Source organism: Kogia breviceps, chromosome 7 (genome assembly GCF_026419965.1).
Source record: "Kogia breviceps isolate mKogBre1 chromosome 7, mKogBre1 haplotype 1, whole genome shotgun sequence".
NCBI lineage: Eukaryota > Metazoa > Chordata > Mammalia > Artiodactyla > Physeteridae > Kogia > Kogia breviceps.
In genome coordinates this window covers 44,510,172-44,531,602 of record NC_081316.1, presented here as the reverse complement: position 1 = coordinate 44,531,602, position 21,431 = coordinate 44,510,172, and the positions used below count along the sequence as shown (strand labels likewise).

The following is a 21,431-nucleotide window of genomic DNA, read 5'->3' as shown; positions in this document are numbered from 1 at the left end:
TAGGAATGTGACAGATATTTTTAAAGATTATAAAAATATGTTCAGACATCCTTATTGAATTTTTTATTGAAATTGGGAGAGGATATTAATTTGCATATATATAAACATAGTGTACAACAACCTCAAAAATTTTAAGTTGTTTTAATTAACTTTATTTTGAAAAGCCAAGAATCCCTTATTTATTTTAGAATTATTTTATTTTTACATTTCATAACCTCTCTGTCATGACAAATGTAATCAATGCGTTAATTAAAGTACAGGTTTGGAAGCAAAAAAAAAAAAAAAACTTTTAAACTGAAAGTGAAGTGCCTCACCTGTGTTCAATTCATCAAGTTTTTTCCTTAATTTAAAAGATAAACTCATATAGAGATGGCAAACTTCTACCTGATTCTCAATTTTAGCTGGAAATAAGGATGAAAGAAAGAGATGTACATTAAGATACTAGCATTAAAAACTACAAACAAATAAATAGTGATCAAATTTTAAAATTAATAGAGGTATTTTTGATTACTGTTGAACTACAACAGGACTGCCAAAATAACTTATGACTGTCACAGCAAGCTTAAAAGTTCATCGTGATTAATATCGTGACCCTAAACATAAAAGAATTAGTAATGATTAGGTCATAATTTTTTTCAAAGTGCCTGTAATCAGTTTTAAGCCACTCACAAATGTTTCTTGGCATATTTTCCTACTTCATATTCAAATTACTATAAGTTTTATGTGGACCAGTATATTGAGTCTCAAACTTGACAGGTATATGTTCTTTTGATTCAAGTGGAAATAAACCATATGACTATGCAACAATACATTACACAAAACAAATGATTAAAAAATAAAATATGTTACAAAGACCAAGTAAGGTTAATGAAGGAAACAAAGAACAAAATTAAAAGTTAAAAAAGGAAATGTGATATAAAAAATAAAATAGAAAAGTAACTTAGCTGGAGTGAGGTGAGATGGTATTAAAGCATATTTGAAAACAGAAAATCAGTGAAATGCTTGTTACAATGTAAGTGCCAATGTTTTGTGCAGGGATTGGTGGAGCTTTTAAATTGTTCTTATTTAAAACTTCTGAAAACTAAAAAATAAGGAGGAAAAACTGTTCATTTTGTTTTCTCTTTGATTCCATATACAACTGATAGAAAGTTTGAATTCTCAAAAGTTAGAAAAAAGAACATTACCCCAATAGATTAACTAAATGCCAGATTTTGCCTGTAAATTCTGAGGCACATTCATGGGAGGATGCATTTGAAAATAGATCTGAAAAGCTACAGTCGTGGGATTTTTAAATAGATTGCTGAAATACCTTAGTGTTTCCCAAAGTGAGCAATACTTCAACTATTAGGTGGTCTGAAATCTTTGTAAGTTAGGAAGATGAAAAATCACACCTTGAATGTACGTATAAGCTATGTTTATTTTAAAAAACAATTAAAATTAGTTTCTTGTGAAAGTTTAATCTTATGTGTCCAATTAAGTAACACTAGCTATTTAAGATGGACCAGGTCTGGTTAATATATATTTCTTTATATATTTATATTTCAGAGAAGAGGTTGGAGTGTGGTTTAATGTCAAAACTGACTTAGTGATCAGGACCAGAGGGTGTCAGTAAAGGATAGAGGGCTATCTAGATGGAGAAAGTAAGGGCATGCTATGCTAGCCAAGTCATTTTGGGAGTTTGTCTTACTTCTAGCTAAAACAAAGATATAATTTTATGAAATTAAAAAAAGTGAAAACTTGTCTGGATGGCTGTAATAGGTTAAAGTTGATTTAACTATATTTAAGTTCGATTGGCTAAGACGAAGTTTTATAGCAGACTTTACTGTTCCCCGTCCATTAAAAACTAATTTAGGAATTTGATGAGTCCAAGATGCTTAAAATATAGTGATATGCTGAATCCATCCTACCACACATATTTTGCTTACCTGTAGTCTTTGAATTGTCTCTCTTTTTAAATATGTTTTAAAAATTTGTTTACTGAGAGGTCAGAAGTGTATTTCTCTTAATTTAAATAGACCCATACATTTATATAATTTGGTGTCTCAAAATTCTGACTTCAAGACCTCAGATTTATTCATTTCTTATTACTGAAGATACAAACATAAGGTAAGAGAGGATTGTATTTCTGACAAGATATTTTAAATTAGTGTTACAAGGCTGTGCTTTTATGTTACATGAACTTCTTAGCACTTTATAGCAGGAAAGAGGCTGGTCGGAAGCTCAAAGTGGTAGAATCTTTGCGAGGTCTGTTTTCTGAGCATTTGTGATCAATAGCTCTACATTAGAGACTGGTGCATTTAAAAAGTAATGAAGTATATAAAAACTATGTAACACTTAAGATTTAGGATTAAAAACAATTACGAACAATATCTCATATCTCTACCCAGACCCTTTCAATTAATTTCTCCTCATCTATATTTTTTGATATTCAAGTGTATAACATTAGAAAGGTTGTGATAAATGGAATATTATCAGTTTATATTCTCAGATATTTTGAACAGTTCTTTTGTTAATTATTTTCATGAAAATGAATAAAACAAATTTGGTAGTGTTGCACTGATACAGTGGATATGAGAAGAATTTTTAAAATGGCTTTATTACATATTTACTTTTTAGGAAGATATTAAATATTTTTAAGTCGTGTGGTGGTATTAAATTATTTCCCATGAACTTGATATGACTATGTATTTAACTTCATTTATGTTTTACCTGTTGTAAATATGTGTATAAGCTAAATATTGAGCATTTTCATCCTTATTAACCCCTTAAGTTAAAACACAGTCTTTAATTTCATATTACACAGTATCACATATTGTATTTTTGACCTTATAGACTTCTTAAATGTTTCAGTGGAAACATGAGCTTATAAGACTTAAGAGTCAGCCAAACTATGGAAGCTCTTCTTTTCTGTAGTACAGGGAAATGGAACTCCAGAAATAGGCAATAAAGTAATTCTGAAAAATAAATCAAAGTTCTGTCCTTTTTGTGGAAATCAAAAAAATCAATGAATCCACCACTTTTTAATCTAATATAGTGTGAGATTTTTCATTTGTGAGAAACTTTAGAAAGTACTGTCATGTTATTTTACCATGCGTTTCTTGAGCTGGAATTCCTTGTGATCATTGTTATTTTTAAACAATTCCAAAAATGTTTTATTGAATGCATTTAACAACGCAGTTGCAGAACTGATTTTTCTTCTCGTTTTCTCAGTGGTCCCTTAAAAATCCATAATGACCTAAATAATTTGCTTCCCTGTGGATACCACTTTTTATTATTTTTAACAAGTGGACTTCTCTTAAAAGATCTGGTAGGACTTGCACAGTTACTCTTACTCCAGTCATGGTTCCAAATATTTCTTATATTCACTTGTATAAACCAAAAAAGTTGAAATTTTGATAGAAAACAAAGTATTAAGGTCTTTGTATAAGCTTCCCCACAAACATACCTTTATAGTTTGTGTCTTTACTCTAAAATATAGACCTGCTTAAGGGTTAAAGTGGCTAATTTGAACGTTATCCAAAATTTGAGCAATTGTATATCAGGTAAGGAGGAAGATGAAAGTATTTCATTCATCTGAGTGATCAAAAACGCTTGTTTGTGGCTGTTGACTGGAAAAGTATAATTATATGCATAAACATTTTATGAGGGGGAATAAGAATCTGATCCTTCTTATTCTTCTCGCTACTAAATGCTCAAGAAGGAAATCATCTCATTTTCCATTATGATCCAGTAAAGTAACTATAGCATATGGAGTTTAGGAAGATAAATTTGGCCGATCAGTTAGGTGATAAAAGGTAGATTGAAATTCTCTTTCTCTTGATAGTCATAATATTGGCAGAAACATTCATTATGAGGCTAAAAAAAATTAAGGGGCTCTTATTGAGAGAGATTTCATAATAGGGTAATTATAGTTATAATGTCTAGAGCAAGATTCTTATTGTATTTTCACAAATATTTCACTAGTTGCAGTAGTTTGTGTTTAGGAGGTAACTAGTAGAGAAATGGTACATTTATTTGGTGAAAAATTTACTTTTAAGTATATGAACTTTCATCTTTGTTTTCTCATATATTTAATTTCATGTTTATATGTATTAAAGGACAAAATTTTCTGAAAGTAAAGGTAACAAAGAGTTTAATTTTAATTATCCTAAGTTCTCCCATTTCAGTTTTATATAAGAAATTGAGTTTTAAATGATACAGTATTTGATAATATACTATTGTACTTTATAGCCCCTAAAATGACAGAATAATATGAAATCCCTGATGATGAATATGAATATTAGTTGGAAAATACAGGTTACAGTAGGAATTTAAAAAAGAATTCTTATTTTCTAGAAATAAATTTTTATTTAATTGGCTTTTCATAATCATTAAATGTAAAATTGTTTCCTGGGCACCTAAACAAATTTAAGTGCCCCCCCAACCCCAGTATTTCTGAAAACATTAGAAAAGTCTCATATTTAATCTCAGTTAGATTTTGGTTTTGTCTTATTTTGTTATTTTGAAACTTTCCTCTTTATATTCTTATCTAAAGATATAGACTAGCTTAATCTAGTCTCTTATGTTAAAAAATTAATACAACTATTTGTTAGTGATGATTAATTTTGTCAATTTTGAGTATATTTAAGGGTAAGAAATTCAAACGTTATGTCTTATTAATTGATACCTTAAACTTCATAATTTGGCACTCTTCTTCTTTCAGTGCCCTTATTCTAATGACAGTGTGTGAGCTTGTGAATGAGAGTTTCTAATGCTAAAATAAGCATGTCATTAAATATAAGCACAAATCACATGAGTTATTGATGATAAATAAATTATTAGGACGCTTAGAAAAAAGGTGACAATACCATTTAGTGTTGGGGGGAGCCTTAATGGAGCTCATATTTTCACTTATTTAATATGAAGAGTAATAAAGATAAAAAGATGTGAAGTGACATGTTTAACATTTGGTGGAAAAGATGGAATTAGAATCCAGTTCTCTTTAATGTCTAGGTCAGAGATTTTTATAGTTTATACGTTTTTCTTGCTGTGAAAATCTTAATTATTTTGATACCTACTCAAATCAAGATTAGGATATAAGTATATGTAATATTTTTTTGCCACTGGTTATCTGTAAAACATTGTCTTTTAAGACTAGAAAACTAAAAGTCCAATTATATTAACTCAGAGGAAACAGCTATACCCATATTCTCTTAACGAAAAACTGAATGTCTAGACGACTTAATTGCTAGATGTGAACTTTTTCACAATGAACTTAGTGTGCGCTCAGCAGCTAAATCAAAAGGGAGAAGGTTTTTGACACTTTCAGTTAAGAAACCTGCGAACCCAAGTAGGAAAAGAAATGTAATTGATTTTTTCCACTGTATATTTATAAAGGATTATCCATTTCTTTTGTTAATACTTTTTTTCTGTATTGGCAGTTGTTATTTTCAGTAATACATGTTTAATGGGACACTAAACGAAATAGAAAATCAACGAGAAATGTGAGGGGAAAATATTCCAGTGAATTGACAAGTTAGGATAAAATTTAAATCATGGGCTTCCTTAGGTCTATAACAATTTTAGCATTTAATAAAATGCAAAGCAGAAAGTGAGTAGAAGTTCTCTAGAAATAGACAGTATTTCTCTGAATTTTAGAACTCAAATATCAACTTTTATATAAATTCTAGTTTTATAATAATAAAGGAATTAAACAGAGAGCAAATTTGAGCCTGTAATAGTATTTAGTTATCATTGTATCTGAACCAAAGTTCCTCTATGCTTAATTTTAATAACATGATGTAAATTATTTTAGAATGAATATATGCTAAAAATTTTCTTCTGTAGAGCTGAACATGATAAATTGTAAAATTGGCACAGTGCAACTCAGTGGAAAGGCAATTATATGTTGCTGGGTTTCTGATATAATATCATTTTTACAGATGTCTTCTCTCAAACTTTTCTTTGTATTAGACAAAGACAAGAGCTTTTTGTATGTCCCTATGGGGTGACTTCATATTTTAAGACTCTCTTTTCCTTTAAATACTGAGTATTTAAAGGTGACAAGTTAATGGACTAAAGATGAGGTGAAAGACTGGCTGAAATGATTAATGGCTAATTTGAGGGTTTTTTCTACCCTATGAATATAACCAAACTTTGCAAATAACCCTAGTAGAAAATATAAAATATATTGTCCAACTTCAAAGAGTAAATGGTCTTTAATATTCTTTGAATTTTTACTGTCTTTAGATATTTACTTACCTACAACTTACTTTGAAATTTTCAGTATTTTCAAAGAGCAGTAACCTTAGTAAGAAAGAGTGATTACTTGAGATTTAAGTTAAGTGATCCAGAATTGATTCCATGAAAATTTACCATAGTAAGTGTGTTTGAAAACTTATGACTGTATTTGTTTGTTTTTCATTCCCTAATGTGGTCTTTGTGGTATATACCTCAGTGAGTAAAATTAACAACACGTAATTCTTTTCACATTGAAAGTAATTTCTACATTATTTCACTCACTCAAATGGTCTATAGTGGGCAGTTGTAGTTAAGTAAGAAAATAAAGGGCAATAAGTAGTTCATGGGCTGGTGGAGGAAATAAGCACATAGAGTGAATACAATTCAGTGTGAAATGTGCAGTTATATAGTATATACAGCTAAGATGCAAATTTTCAATATTTCTCCTTTTGGAGACGGCTGTTAGTTTACTCCTACTGAGACTTTCCTGCATAGACTATTTCATGCTAGTGTTCTTTTGCTAATTGATGCATTTACTTCCTAGTACCTAAATTATTTTAAAGTACTTTTTCTTCCAAGATTCACCTAACCATTTCAAGTGAATATTGTGTTTTTCTACATCTCATTATAGTGCTAACTTTAGTATCTTAGACCCATCTAATCTCTTGATGATATAGATGAATTTATGGTAAAACAAACATGGCTTAGATGCTGTGAAAATATGCAATTCTTATATGTTGTTATAAATAACCTTGAATTCTTTCAGTTATTAAGTATGGAATATTTATGGTGCTGGTGCTGGTGATACTCATTTTACAGGGGTGGATTAACTGTGAAGCTGTGAAGCTTTGCTTACACAGTCTCTTCCAGATAGTAGTAGTCATAGTAGCAACAGAGCAGGTAGTAAATATTATTTTGATAATTATAGTAATATATCTAATATAAAGAGGCAGTATGGATTAGGGGATTTGGTGTTTGAATTTTAGGGTTAAGTCTTGGCTCTACGATTTGTTAGCTGTGTAATTTTAGAAACATTACTTAACTTCTCCTTACGTGCAAAATTAGGACAGTAAATGTCATGCAGTTGTGATAATATAAAAGAAAAAACCTACTTTTCAATGACAAAAAAAATGACAGTGTTAGAAACATCAAAAACATAAGTCTGGGAAGAAATGTTGATTTTACTTCAATTCCTATTCTAACATATAAGCTTTAAATTATCTGTCTACCAAAATATTCTGTTTTTGTATGAGGTGCAATGCTGTTCTAACTGTGGAAAGTGATATTGAGATGTATAGACCATGATCCTTTAAAGATTATTCTGTGTATCTTCTTTTTTATCTGAGTAATTTATTTGGACAGGCATTTCTTACAAAATTAGTGTTTACAGTACTACTTACTTTTGGGGATCCAAAGGAAGTAAGAGGTTTGATCCCTGACAATGGAGAGGTGGAAAATTGTCAGTCAGAACACAATTTAATAAGAAGCTTAAGAAAATGTACTAGTGGGCTTCCCTGGTGGCGCAGTGGTTAAGAGTCCGCCTGCCGATGCAGGGGACGCGGGTTCGTGCCCCGGTCCGGGAAGATCCCACATGCTGCGGAGCGGCTGGGCCCATGAGCCATGGCCGCTGAGCCTGCGCTCCGCAACGGGAGAGGCCACAAAAGTGAGAGGCCCGCGAAAAAAGAAAATGTACTAGTAAGCATAGCTATTGAGCTATTGGTCAGATAATTCTAAAGACCTTGGAGGAACAGAAATGGTCTTTGTGGGGATGGATTAAGCTGACTTTCCAGACAAAATGAGAAACACTAGGACTTGAAGGAAGTTTCAGTTATGGATTGACAACGACTCTTTTTCAGTTGGTGAGAAGAGAGGCAGAAATGAGGTGGATGTTTGGAAGGAGGTAGAAAGGTTAATTAATATAAAGAAAGAACACTTTGTAATGCAAAATAGTTAATATATGTCAAATGAGGAAATGTAAAGGATTCTGGGAGAAAATTGAAGAATTGGGATTTTGTTGAAAGCAAGATGTTAACCATTTATTTTAAGATTAGATGAGGTTCAGGGCTTCCCTGGTGGTGCAGTGGTTAAGAATCCGCCTGCCAGTGCAGGGGACAGGGGTTCAAGCCCTGGTCTGGGAAGATCCCATATGCCAGGGAGCAGCTAAGCCCGTGTACCACAACTGCTGAGCCTGAGCTCTAGAGCCCACGAGGCACAACTACTGAAGCCCGTTTCTGGGCTTCACAACCAGAAAAGCCACCACAGTGAGAAGCCTGTGCACCACAACAAAGAGGAGCCCCCACTCACTGCAACTAGAGAAAGCCCGTGTGCAGCAATGAAGACCAAGCGCAGCAAAAAATAAATAAATAAAATAAGCTACAAGGATATATTGTACAACACAGGGAATATAGCCAATATTAAAAAAAAAAAAAAAAAAAAAAGATTAGTTTCAGCCCCAGTTTTTTGCCTTGCTGTGACGTGGACAAATCACTTCCTCAGTTTATTAATCTCTCAAGCAAGGGAGGTGAAATCAATGAAAGTAAAGGGTTTCTTTTCAGGGTTTGATCACCTGTAATTCAGTGGCTGTGTGCGATGTGAGGTTTTGATGAAGAGGAAAATTGAAACAATTGTATGTGTGGACAGGTGAGTTTAGGTTAGATTCCACCAAACAGAGATAATGAGACAAGAGATCATGTTCCTGGCATATGGGGAGGGCCATGGAAAGAACATGGACTTGTTATACCCATGCTTGATTCTGGCTCAGCAACTTCCTTTTGGTTCCCTGAGCAAAACTGTAACCTAAGAGTTCATTTCTTTTTCTGTAAAAGAATGATACTGACTACTACCTCACTTTTTTTTTTTTTTTTTTTTTTAAAGAAGGAAATGAGACTGTAGATTCAGGAGGCAAAATTATTTTCTTTATATCTTTAGGTCTAGTTACTTTAAAAAATCTCATTTTTTACTTAGGTTCAAGAAATATTTAAAGGCAGAAAAATCATTTGAATTTTATATAAACATACATAGGTACAATCATTCCAGTTTTCCAAGTATGAGGAAACTCATGTAATTTCTTGGCACAATCTTGTAAATTTGTTCATAGGTGCTTTCTTTTCTTTTCATTGTCTTAATTTTACTTGCACATATTTAAAGAGATTACTTGATTTGGTTCTTTTTTATTTTATTGTATTTTGATTTGCCTGAAAAAAAAGAAGTCTTTAATGTCCCTCTACAAAATTATTTAGAGCATAGATTCTATTTTGGTAGGAGAGGGACATGTTTCAAATATTGTTTTTGAATCCCATGTGATTGCAAAATGGTATAGGAAATATTCATTTGAAAATAAGTTCCACCAATTTTTTTCTTCTTCTATTTTTATTATGTTCTTATTAATTAAAAAAATTGTGAGAGTGGCTCATGCTACAGTCACGGAAGTCTTTTAAATTGTGAATTGTCATTAGATTTAATAGCAAAAATAAAAAGATTTCAGTTCGAAACATTTTACAGATACATTTTTCTACAAGTAATATTTGATGTATTACCTTTTTTGGCTTGGCTACTCTGACAATAAGAGTTATTATCAACATACTTTTCTGATTAATATGCTGCTTTAAATATGTATATGCTTTGTATCTGTACAACCAATCAACAACTTCCTCCAATATATATAGATCATTTTATTATTGCAGAAGATTTGATACAGTAGAAAAAAAATGGAAGAAACAAATCTCACAAAAAACAGTCTCTTTCAAAAAAGTGTGGTAAGACTATACTGGGTCTGGAAATATTGGAGACAGAGGGAAAAAGAAAGGTGGAGAAAGCTACAAAGCAGACAGGAGAGGGAGCTGATAGAAAGCAATTTTACACTGTTCAATGAGGATGTGATTACGTAAGTATTCGTATCATGAGATACTTTTCAAAATGCCTGGAGTTGATATTTCACCTGAAACAAAAGTGTCTCTATCTTTTTTACATGTAGTTGTCTTATAAGATAATAGGCTTTAGATATAAATACATGGTTGATTTTCCCAGACTGAATATCAAAATGCCATCTATTAAAATATATTGTATAGTTGTTCTGATTAATACTAATTTAGAAGAAAGAAATGATTGTGTTCTCGTTCTCATTCTTATTTTTCTCCTTAGATATTCTGCATGATCAGATGTCTCCTACATATTACAACTTAATAGTTGCTTAAAAGTTAAGACAACTACCTTGATTTATTTTCAAATTAACTACCTTTTCCAAATGTTAATCTTTATTTGGTTAGTGTTTGCCTTTAGCCAATGTTTAGATAAATGGTCTGAGATCAATTTCTTTTTTATCTGAAGAAATTCCTCTATCATTAGGTTCTTTTATCCTTTCATTTCAAACAAACACACTAGGGTAATTCAAGTTTTTCAAGAGGAAAAAAGAAAACACAAATGCAAATAGATACATCTTCTTATTAATATTTTATCCCTAGGTAAAAATAATAGAAGCATCATATTAAGGGTTAATTTAAAAAGGCATTGTTTTATAGAGGGATTACTTTCCAGTAACAACAAAAACAACAAATTTTTTCTAGTCCTTCATTGATAAAGAGTGGAGTGCTATCCAAGAATTACTTTAAATATGATCCTGAGATATTTTATGATAGAATACAAGTGATCAGCTCCATTGGGTGTGTTATCAGTCTGGCCACTGCATGATAAAGCAGCTCTCACAAGTCAGAATCTGGAGAGTGAACACTGTTGTCATCTCTTTTTTTCCTAACATGGCGGAATTGACAATGAGCAGTATAAAAAGAATATAGTAAAGGCCCTAAAATGTCTTCTAGTTCCTCTCAGAAGTAGCCATCCTCAACAGGATTTTGTATGTACATCCTTTATGAAATTGTTACAGTATATCTTTTTTTCTTAAAATAATTTTGGTTGTCTACATGACAATTCAAAAAGGTATATAATTTTTGAACACTTTACTCTGTAATAAAGATATACCATAATTTATATAAATAATTCTTGTCTTAAAATTATTTGTCAATTTATTTTATATGCAAATACTAATAAATATGTAATGAAAATTCTTATATATGCATTTTTACATAAGTGTGAGTAGATCTAGAAGTAGAGTTGCTAGGTCAGTGAGAATGTGCATTTAAAATGTTGGTTTTTCTGCTGAATTGCCCTCCACAGGGATGGTTCCAATTAGTACTCTAACCAAAATGTATTAGGATGTCTGTCTCTCCACACTGTAGCCAGTACAGTGTATTATGAAACTCCTTATTCTATGCCCAGTGGAATAGATGAAAAAAAATCATATTTTTGTTTTAATTTATGCCTAATTATTTTAAACATTTTATATATTTAATAAAACTTTTTTTTTTTTTTTTCTGGTATGTGGGCCTCTCACTGCTGTGGCCTCTTCCTCTGCGGAGCACAGGCTCTGGACGCGCAGGCTCAGCGGCCATGGCTCATGGGCCCAGCCGCTCCACAGCATGTGAGATCTTCCCGGACCGGGGCACGAACCCGTGTCCCCTGCATCGGCAGGCGGATTCTTAACCACTGCGCCACAAGGGAAGCCCAATAAGACATTTTTTAACCTGCTTTTCTTGCCCTTCCCCAGTTTAATTCTACTGAGTTGATCTTTTTCTTACTCTCTTTACGTATTAACTGAAACCAAGAAACACATAGCAGCAAGAAGTCAATTAAAAATGCTTTGGGGCATTGCCAAATTTTTGAAGAAATTAAATGCACGTCTGTGAAATGCCAGAGATATTTTATAACTAGCATTCTTTTCCCTTCCCCCTCTGCTGTGTGCAAAAGATCCAGTGGAGTTAAAATGAGGAGACAATTCTACTTGGGTAGACTGGAAAGGGCTTCAAGCAAAGGAACATTCTTGGACAAATGATCCCTCTCATTTTCAAACCAGCCTTCCAAATAACATTCACCCAGCACTGGTTCAAGGCATCTTTCACTGGAATAACATCTCCAGTCTGGTTTATCTTCCTCTATTCTCCAATATGTCAATCTTTCTGACGGAATAATCTTTCAAAGATTCAAGTCTTGTCATGCCATTTCTTTGCTTTGAAAGTTCTAATGGCTCTTACTGTTTGAAGAACACATTTCAGATTCTCAGTATGCCAGTATGCCAAGGAGCTCCGTAACTGTCCTTTAGAAACCATTTAAAGGCTCCTCTGCAACTACACCAATGTACATGTTGTAGATTGAGCCACAACCTACACCAAAACCTGTCATTACATTTCCCGTCTCTATACTTTTGCTGACATTATTACTTATGCCAAAAATGATGCTTCCAGATATCTTCATGCAAAAACTACTTTTTCTACCAGGGGATCACAAGCTGCTTTAAAGATAGGAACACATTTTGAACATTTTTATAAACTACTTTGTGTAATGTGAACAAGTGAAATGTTTATTTAATGTTGTCCTAACATAATTCTCTAAATAACAATGCTTTGAAGATGCCACTATTGAGAAATACTGCATAAGAAGCAATTACATTTAGTATAGTATAACACAGAATGAACTCTCAGCCAGTGTTCTTACTATACCTCTGTATAAGTTTGGGTTTGGTACTTAACCTGACAAAGTCAGTAAAATTCATTATTTGTCCAAGTAGACTTTTCCTAATTGTAGTGAAGCAACCAAACTTGTATATCCTTGAAGAATTTGTGTTGAAGCTTTTTAAACATTTTTAAAATTTTTATTTAAATTTCAAGATCCATTGAATCTCTGGATTTTGCTACATCTGCATGGTTCATTATAAAACATGTAACATTGCTTGTTATAAAAACATTGGGCAGTAGACCAATACTTATGTTAGCACTTCTGAAACATGGGCAGATATTTTTCATTTTATACATCATTTATAAATGTGAATCAGTCCCACAAAGTTAAAACTTCTTAGCACAAAGAAATCAAGAAGAATATATACTATTTTACACCTCACTGTAAGATACTACATAGGAAAAGTTTTATAATGAAAAATGGTGTATCATACATTGTTTGAATTTCACCATTGAATCAAAGCTCAAGTAGCAGTAAGTAAAATGTCCTATCTGTGAGTAAAATAAATTATAAACTTAATTCTGAGTTCTACTTATCATAGAATTCTATTCCAGTTCAACAAATTAGCAGACTGCTGACATGTGGTACATATCTATCAGATAGCAAAGTTATCAAAAATATAATAAACAGGGCTTCCCTGGTGGCGCAGTGGTTGAGAATCCGCCTGCCAATGCAGGGGATACGGGTTCGTGCCCCGGTGCGGGAAGATCCCACATGCCGCGGAGCGGCTGGGCACGTGAGCCATGGCCGCTGAGCCTGTGCGTCTGGAGCCTGTGCTCCGCAACGGGAGAGGCCACAACAGTGAGAGGCCCGCGTACCACAAAAAAAAAAAAAAAAAAAAAAAAAAAAAAAAATATATATATATATATATATATATATATAAAATAAACAATTATCTGAAAACTGAAAAGGCATTTCCTATATTTTTCAATATAATTAAATTTTTGTCATAGATATCTCTTTTGAGGTCTATTTTAAATAAAGCATAATTATCCATAAAAATAATGTTTCCCTCATTCTGGTATAATTTTGATAACAATTAAAAATTGAGTCCATTAAACTCAATGTCATAAGGTCATAGATCACAAGCCTAAAGGTGTTTCTCAGCTTTTCAGATCACTGACTATTTAAATCTGGGGGTGCTGTTATCTCCTTTATTCCCTGTGCTTCTTTCTTCTTTATCTTAAGATTCCGTTCTTTGAATGAGTTCCCTCTGAACAAGAGCTCTGTGTCATCAACAGGAAATACTATTGAACTGTGTAAGGATCTACATTCTTAATTTTTTCCATCACTAGACAAACTCAGAAAAGCCAAGCTGCTGTTCATTGTACTCTCTCTGCCTCAAGAACAAACACTAACAGTAGAAATCAAATAGAAGACCAAGACTCTTTTCTGAGATCAGGGGAAAACAGAGTGTTTACAAGTGTCCAACACAAGACGCTAGCTGGAGTCACAAACATTCCAGTGTGCACAACTAAAACTACCTTCTCATCTCTGTGATTTTGCAGAGTAGTGGGCAGTTGCTTAACAAGGGAGAAGACGAATGAGTGTGTATACTTGCTGCTGAGCACTGAATCCTAAAGCAGAAAAGAAGCCAATTGTGGTAGTAGCTTCTGTGGTCCTAGTGCTGAGAAATAGATGGCCTGGGGGAATCAGCAGTGCCCTATCAAACATTTAAAAGGAATGTTCCTTGGCATTCCTAAACATCTATGAAAAAATTTCAGAGATTTTTTACATTTAAAAAATGGTGTAGCATGTCAGAGTATCAGAAAAAGAAAACAAAAAAAAAACCCCAAAACTTCAAATAGCATATACCCATTTTAATTTGTTTGGTAACTTTAGGCTTAGCATTTTTTTAGGATGGAAGGGGGATTGGGGGGAGTTCATCCTTCATTTGGGCGTAAAATCAATTTGATAAGAACAATTCCCCAGCAGGTCTTTATTCAGTAGCAGAGGGATAAGAATTTGGACACTTTGGACTACTGTTACCAAGGTGCCAATTAGAGGGGGGCAGTTACTGGAGAAAAAGGCAAAAGATGATTAAGTATGACACAAACGTCTGTAAATTTTAAAAGAGAAATAATAACATATAATTTAATGATTAGAGCCAAAACCATTTTACTTGTTTTTATATTTATATAGGTTGGTTTTTTTCCCAAATACTGTGAAAACTCTCAAAGACTGGCGACATGACTTATTATTAGTATTGGAAAAAAGTCCTGTAGCAAAGGTTTATCATAAAAATAATTACACACATTAAATACATTTTATTATACATGAATAAATATTGTACCTGCCTGATTAATGAGTATAATACTGATGTTTGATAATATTTGACGCCATTATTCTTAGGCTTTATATTTACCAGTTAACTACATTTCTTTCCGCATAATTTAAGTTTTAAAAACCTGAATCTGTAAAAATTCAAAGAAAAACACCCAAGAAAAATAAAGAAATATTAAGAGATCATGCAAAAATAAAAGTAAAAAATGGGTACCCTTCAATTCAGCCTGTGTTTATTTGCTGTTTACTACGTGCAATGCAAGTTGACATGTGGATGGCACAAACACATATTTAAATATTAAGTGTATCAAGTTTACTCTGAACTTTTTATGCATAAAGCAGAACCTCAAAATATCCATTATATAAATGGTTCTGCTGATGCATGTAGAGAAATATTGTATATGCTTTCAACTACCTTTTATGTTAAAAGAAGAAAAAGCTGTCACAAATCCAAAATATTAGAATTAACATTTCTTTAGTCATAATTTTAGGGCTCATTATAAAATTAAAAAACAAAACTGCAAAATTTAATGCCCTTCCAGATAATAAATGTAACATTAATGATAGTAATAATAATAACCAACTTAGGAGATGTAAACCAAAGCTATAAAGAGGAAGAAATGTAATTTTGTTTTAACTTGAACCAGTCTCCTCAAATCTAGAAATCTCTATTCCTCGTTTCTCATTTATTCAGTGAGGATACAAAACTGAGTAAGATAGACTACGCTGGCCTTGAATTTTCAGAGCGTGACCTTAACTTTGATGGAGTAGGTATTTACTATCACGAACCATCTCTGAACATTTTTATTATTTCATTTTATTATTTCAAAACTCACCTGCGAATTTTACCTTTTCACAACTTTTGTTTCCACATCTGCTTTTATTCAATCATTTTTTTCCTTCTCTTGGGTCTCTACCCCTCAGGTTTTTGCCATCTCTCTAGTACCTTCAGTCTCTCCACTTCACTAGCTTTCTTTTGTCCTAAAACATATGCAGGCTGGTCCAGTCTTAAAAATAAAAGTAAGCTGCCTTCTTGCCCTGATTTTGCTCAAGCTACTACCTTATATGTACTTTCACACTTTCCTTCTCCTTCAGACTCATTTGTTGGTATACCTTACCTCTCTTCCTCTCAATTCAATGAAGATCATTTTACTAGTCTTTATTCCCATCACCAAACACATAAGATGCTCAGCAAATGCTTGTGGAAGGATACACAAATCCTACCGTGTTCTTTCATTTCAGTATGATTACACCCATGAAATGAAGTTTTAGATTTTGTTTTTTAAATTTGCTAGAATAATAAATAGCATAGTATCAGTAAATAGTATCCCTTAATCTTTAAGTTTTTAGCACACATAGAAAGAACCTGGTGATAGTTATGGGCAGCGTACACAGTGCTATTTATTACATGTTTAAGGACCATAATTTAATTTTGATGCCTGAATCAGTAATACTTATTTGAGTTTTTTGGTAGACTAAAAATCTCTAATCTGGCATGGCACAAGCCCAGTTTTGTAATGATGATTTCATGGAAACAATGCAAATAGCTGTTGGCATATGGAGATATGCCAGCATGTTTCCCATTTCACTGTCTCTGCACATACTGTTCCTTGGCCTGAAGTGTTCCTTCCTCTTTCTTTACCTGAATATTCCATACCATTTATAACTAGAGTATCACTTCCTCAAAAAGGCAACCATCTGTCTCATAATTTTCTTTTTTAGCAAAATTGTTCCTTTTCCAACATTCATCAAATTATGAGATTATGTAATTATTTGAGTATTTGATAAACAGCACACTTCTGTTTTGGAAACTCTGTAAGGGTTCAAATTTTATTTTGTGTATTTTGCAATTAGTACATTGCCTGGAATATAGTGGACACTTGATAAAATACTTATTAAATAAATGAAGAGGTGAATGAACACAGATGCAGTCTGGGATAGCTATTTAATGCACAGATCTTTAGTTGAGGAACTAGCGTTTCCTTTGATCTCATTCATGTGCTGCCATAACTCCAAGGGACTGTGATTCCTTCTCAAACATTTAAAATTTAATTTAAATTTCTCAAGATCCACCTAGCGTTCTTTGTTGTCAGGCCCCCCAAACCATTTCAGCCGTACACCTTCCATTCTTCAATAGTGGTATCTCCGTGGACCCTGAATTAATTTGACTAAAGCCTTTCCTATCCTTGGTTGGAGAATGGAGAATACATTGTAGGAAAGGAGTTGGGAAAAAAGTGTTTTTTAAACACTATTTGCAAAACTCATTTCCTAGAATGTTGCTAAGCACTAGAGGAATAAAATCAAGGTGCCATGGGAATTAACTTTTAAATTTCATTATTTTATCATATTAGAATAATTAGAAGTTGCATTATCAAAGATCAGATGTGATATAATTAAAACATAGTAAAAAAGTATAATGCCTTATAATTAAGGAATGGTCATTGGATGTCCATGAAAATAGCCTAGAAATATATTGCTGTCTTAGAAAGTATCTAAAATATTGTTGACATTTAATTTTTTAGTGTCTTTAACCAGAAAAAGCTCAATTTTCTATATGGTATTGACTGAATCTTAATAATTTCCTAATACTAAGTATTATTCACATTCATGTTTTTCTACTGACACCACTTTTTCCCATGATAAAATTAAGACAATCTCAGTTTAAAGACAGAAAAGACATTAGAATTAAGTTAGACAATATTAACTAAAAATCTGAGTGTCTAGAGATTTCTGTCTAACATTGATTCTGAATGCCATACAGTGTGAGTTGTCCTCTTTTCTATTTTTTGTATGACTATCTGAACTCGTGGATATTCTGATGATAAATGAGACAATGTGAGAGAATTGTTTTAATGTCTCTAAAAATAGTCTACTAGTTATTCAATAAACAACATGAAGTAAATTTCTATCATGTGCTATACTCTCTCTTAAAGCATTAATTATATTCACTGCAGAGAAAATAAGTCTTTCTTATACCTAATAGGTAAAGAATATGAAGTAACAATCAAATCCTATTATGAGATATTATACATGAAATATAATTGCATGCTTAAAAATCAGGCCCTCCCCTAATATTTGTGAGTCTGGGACAAGAATATATTTATTTGTCCATATGTCCATTATCATGTGTAAATACTTAAAAGTTTTAAACTAAGCTAATGAACTTCTATTCTTCCATTTGATAAATATCTCTTTATAAGTCCTGAGAAATCAGTTGTGAATTTGGAATTTTTTTCTTAAACATTGATAAACGTATTTTTATTTTTTCTTTATGTTTTAAGTGTTTTAAGTTTTTACTTTATTACAGGCTTTTCTGTTTTTAATCATTACATGTGTTTTCAACATTTCATTTTTCTGCTCCATTGTATTCCATTTATATTTCATTATGATTCCCATCTATCATATCTTCAAGTCATATCTACTATTTTCTTTCTTTTCTTAAAAATTTTATTTTATATTGGAGCATAGTTGATTAACAATGTTGTGTTAGTTTCAGGTGTATACCAAAGTGATTCAGTTATACATATACTGGAATTTGGAATTTTAATACTCCTTGAAGTTCGATACAAAACCATGGAGTCTGGAGGATGCTGACTTCAGGCCCCTACCCTGATTGTCAGCCTGGACATTTCCTCTCTATACCACAAGGGGCTTTGTGCACATTGGTGGACATTCCAGCCCATGTTTTCAAACACCCTTCACCTTCCCTAAATCTTGGCTACCCTTCAGGTCTTCAGATATGCATACCAGTCTGCCCAAAGAGATGGACTTAAGTAAGAGGCACATAAGGACCTGGAGACAGGTAGTCTAGTGTGATCTAGAGTAGGGAATAGTGGATACAGATTCTGCACAGATAATACTTCTTGGTTACCAAAATCTTCTCCTTCAGCGGAGTGGCACAGCTGGAGAAAAGGCAAAGTGAGTCCCCCTACAAAGTGATAATCCCAAGATAGAAAGATGATAATGACAATGTAATGAAATTTCAAAGTAATCTCCCTATTATCAATGTTATAATAATAAAGAGAAGCAAGTTGAACAAACTAAGTGCCTGGGTGCAAAAACAGCCTTGCCACTTAAAAATCTATAGGTGAAGTTATTTAATAGCTTTGTGCTTCACTATCCTCACCTGTAAATTGGTAGTAATACTTATCTCTTAAGCATGTTGTTGAGGTTAGGTCATGTGCAAAGCACACGAAACAGTACCTGGCATATAGTAAGCACCAAATAAGTATTAGCCATTATTTTGAAGTGCTAAAGAATGCTCACTATATCCAGGCCACATCCTCTTTAATCCCATTTAAAATCTGGAATTTTAATCCAAGAATAATATTTCCCTTATGTTATGTAAATACTTCAGTTTAAAGTTAGAAACTGTCTTTATTAAACATTAGCTGAAATAGCTATCTTCTATCAAAACAGCACAGAAATAATACTTATTGACCAATATGTGCCTGTTCCCATGCTAAAAACGTTTTATGCATTATCACATTTAGTTCTCAAAGCTAACTTAAAATGGTACGTTCTTTCCTGATCTGTGGGAACATGTTCTTAATTTAGTCCCATGAAATCTATTACCTGAGTAAATTAATATAGTTGTATCTGTATATATAGATTTTATTATGAAATGACAATTTCAATAAATTACAAAAGGTTTTACTTTATGCTTATAAATGAGCAGTGTAGAAACCATCTTCAGAACTGAAGACAATTTTTAAAAAAATGTGCAGTACATTTTTATTATATATCTCAGGATCATTACTGGGTAGAGGTATCATTGCTAGAGATACTGTTATGTTAATCATATCACAAGAGTTTGTAGCTCCCAGTCTTAATGCTGAATAAAAGGCTGTCCATTGAGGCATTCAGTACTAAATGTGATTAATGTAAAAAGTGATATTTGGTAAACAAACTAAATGAATTTAACATAATTTAAAGAAGACTCAATGGGAAAATATCCCATTGAAACCCAGTAGTAGTAAGGATATAAAATGACTCTGCCATTGTTGAGCAAGTCTCACATAATAAGCATCATGATGAAACCACAGTAGAACCTTGAGCACCATGTGAGAGTAAACCGTCCTGCTGTCAAATGCATGCTCCGGAAGGGACCTCTGTGCACAGTGCCAAGTTTAAGGAATGCACATTTTGGTTGTAGGTGTTCACTGTGAGATATATAAAAAATAGTGTATATATAAGATATTAGAAAAATAATATACATTATAAATGAAATTTATAGCTTTTTCTTGGAACATATAGATTTACAGGTTTTATTTGTATGTTTAATAAAACTATTGTCTGATATATTGTTTATAAATTGTTTACCATTTACTAAGTGATACAATGAATGTGATACAATATCTCATAGATTTTTTTCTTTTCCATTTGTTCGACAGAACATCTTACACAAGGCCTGCTATTTACTAGAAGAGGGTTAATACCCCTTATTACAAAAAAGAGAAGTCAGCTATCTTTCTGAAAATGCAATTAGGTAATATAACTTGTCTATTGTCAGACAGAAATGGAATTTAACATTTTTAACATCAAGCCTCATATACAATTGACTAAGATCCTCATTTTATCTCAGGAATGACTTAATAAAATTGAACTGGACTAGTAGAAAGGAACATTTTAAAGCTACTCAAAGTTAAAGTTAGTTCATATACCTGTAATAAATATTTATAAAATCATCCACTTCAACACTTATTTACCTTCTTTTATTTCTTTGTTTAGAAATAGAATATCGTTTAAACATTACAGTCATTATTTTTAAATGATTAACCAAAACAAAAAGAATATGAGTGAATTTAGAACTTTTATTTCCAGTGTAAAACCAAAAAGTAATGGTATCAGTAATAACAGCTAAAGTTTATTAAAGACTTACATTTTAATAGCCTTTTCTATTCCAGTACTCTAAGTTGTTCTTCCTATGTGAGTGAAGTATTTATATATATATGTCATATAATTATCAATATTGAGAAGTGGTAATACGTAAGGCTAATCTTATCATTTGGTCTTCGGAAAAAACAAACAAAAAGAGTGTGTGTGTGGTGTATCTTGCAAAATTAGGCCATTTAGGAGATGGGGAGGGGGAGGGGTGGGCTGTGACGAAGTGGGGGAGTGGCAGGGACATATATACACTATCAAATGTAAATTAGATAGCTGGTGGGAAGCTGCTGCATAGCACAGGGAGATCACCTCTGTGCTTTGTGACCGCCTGGGGGGGTGGGATAGGGAGGGTGGGAGAGAGGGTGATGCAAGAGGGAGGAGATGTGGGAGCATGTGTGTATGTATAACTGATTTAGTTTGTTGTAGAGGGAAAACTAACACACTATTGTAAAACAATTATACTCCAATAAAGATGTTAA

At 32.5% G+C, this 21,431-nt stretch overlaps 1 protein-coding gene across 2 annotated transcripts in view; it reads left to right on the top strand.

Annotated features, from left to right (window-relative positions):
- CNTN5 (contactin 5) overlaps positions 1-21,431 on the top strand; it is a 1,356,013-nt gene that overhangs the window by 957 nt on the left and 1,333,625 nt on the right. The window lies entirely within an intron of this gene.